At 47.1% G+C, this 2,423-nt stretch overlaps 1 pseudogene; it reads left to right on the forward strand.

Annotated features, from left to right (window-relative positions):
• The first annotated feature begins 1,481 nt into the window (after positions 1-1,481).
• On the forward strand, positions 1,482-2,168 carry LOC113181597 (RNA-binding protein with multiple splicing 2 pseudogene; annotated as a pseudogene).
• Positions 2,169-2,423: the final 255 nt, after the last annotated feature.

Here is a 2,423-nt window from a genome sequence, read left to right on the forward strand (position 1 = left end):
ATCCTGGGCTCAGCTCAGAAGTTGGTTGATGTCATCCAGGACATAGTTTCTCTCCATCTTTCTGTTTTTCCGTGTTCAGTGATTGGGCTTTGTTTCCAAGTTTGTTCCCCCTTGACTACAAAATAGCTGCAGCATCACACAATCAAGGAATGGCATCTCAAGACAGAAAAAAGAAATGTCCTTATCATCTATTACTTTTTGAAAGTGAGGAAAATCTTCCCAGAAATGTTACAGATATTCTCCAATCTTATTTGCCCCCATCATATCTGTATCTTTATCTAAACAATCACTCAGAAACCCATGAATGTGTCAGTCACTATAAGCTCAGGCGAATCAAGAGCCATCTCCTGCTTCCCTTAAAGAACATCACAATATGGCCACTGGAGGAAGAGGAACAGCCAAGCAGCAGGGAGGAAACTGTCAGGTGAGGGGAGTAAGAAGCCACTATTGGATGGCCTGATAGATAAGACAGCTGTGGGGCACACCTGTAAATCCCTGCTAGTCTGGAGGCTAAGGTAAGAGGATCTCTCAAGTTCAAGGTCAGATTGGGCAATAATTCAGCCATACCCTGTTTCAAAATTTAATTTTTTTTAATAGGACTAGGTATGTAGTACAGTGGTAGAGCACTTGCCTAGCATGCATAAGGGACTAAGCCAGGACTCAAAAATCACCCGAACTGGGGAGGTAAAAAAAAGATAGGACAGCTTCCAGAATTTTATCAGGTTATATATACTTTGGGGAACTGAGGATTCTCTCAAGTGGTATTCCAGTTATAAAATGGTTCTCTCAAGTGGTATTCCAGTTATATAATGGTTTCTGGTTTTGGTTTAAATAGGATTACTAGGAGGTTATTTTTAAAAATTATTTTGGCTCTGGTTGTTGATGTTAAAAACAGCATCTATAGCAGCACCTCTCTAAGCCTCAGTTTCTTTGTATGTAAAATGGGTCTAATAAACTGGAAATGACACACAGAGTCACTTGGAACAGTTCCTGGCAGTTAGTGAGCATGTGTAAATACTTGTTATGCCAGTTTTTTATACAATTCCAAGATAAATTATCTCGTTTCCTAAACTGCACCAAATTGGGTAAAAATGGCAAGTTAGAAAATGTCTAATGACTTAGAGGCATTTATTGATTTAAAGTTCATTCCAAAAGGTGGCTGCCAAATGTACCTTTTTTGGGGGGGAGGAGGTACCGGGGATTGAACCCACAGATGCTTTACCCTGTGCTATATCCCCAGCTCTTTTTATTTTTATTTTGGAAAAGGGTCTCACTAAGTTGCTTAGGGCCTCCCTGATTTGCTAGGCTGGACTGGAACTTGTAATTCTCCTGCTTCAGCCTCCAGAGCCACTGGGATTACAGGCATGCACCACCATGCCCGCCAGACTTTAAAAGTTTTGAACTTTATACATCCCAGCCGGGCCAGGCGCCAGGCTCGCCCTCCTTGTTCCCTTCCCCTAACCACCCACTCCCCCTTCACCATGAGCAACTTGAAGCCTGACAGCCAGCACAATCCTGGAGGAGGAGGTTCGGACATTGTCAGTGGTCTCCCTGTGGACATTAAACCCAGAGAACTCTACCTGCTCTTCAGGCCATTCAAGGGACATGAAGGGTCCCTGATCAGGCTCACCTGGAGACAGCCTGTTGGTTTTGTCATCTTTGACAGCCAGGCAGGAGCAGAAGCCTCCAAGAATGCACTGAAGCATATTCGCTTTGATCGTGAGAACCCACAAACCCTGAGGCTAGAGTTTGCCAAAGCCAACACCAAGATGGCCAAGAGCAAGCTTATTGCAACACCAAATCCCACCAGTGTTCACCCTGCCCTAGGAGCACATTTCATCCCCCGGGATCCCTATGACCTGATGGGGGCTGCTCTGATCCCTGTGTCCCCAGAAGCCTGGGCCCCTTATCCTCTGTGCACCACAGAGCTGACCCCAGCCATCTCACATGCTGCGTTCACCTACCCAGATGCCACTGCAGCTGCTGCTGCTGGCCTACATGCTCAGGTGCACTGGTACCCCTCCTCCGACGGCACCCAGCAAGGATGGAAGTATCCCAGTTCTGTTGGTTCTAGAACTATGTGGTGGGGCCAGAATAGGGCCCTGAGCTTCCACTGCCCCCTGCGGCCTGTGCAGAGCTGCTGCTTCTCGGGAGACTGTGAATCTTAAGCCTGACTCAGTGGACGGCTTCCTGTTCCTTTCCCTCTTCTTCAGGCTTGTTCCACCCCAAACCCAACCCTTCTCCCAGGCCTCCCTGGAGGATTTGAGGGCCTTCTTGCTGGAACACCCAGCCCCAGCTAGGAGGCCTCACTGTGACCCAGCAAGCCCTGACCTGACCTCCCACTCAAACATGCTTCTTAAGCTCTCCCTCAAGGAAAAGAGGCATTTAATTTTGCACGTTTTCTGGCATGAATTCAGACACTT

This window comes from Urocitellus parryii, chromosome 12 (genome assembly GCF_045843805.1).
Source record: "Urocitellus parryii isolate mUroPar1 chromosome 12, mUroPar1.hap1, whole genome shotgun sequence".
Taxonomy (NCBI): domain Eukaryota; kingdom Metazoa; phylum Chordata; class Mammalia; order Rodentia; family Sciuridae; genus Urocitellus; species Urocitellus parryii.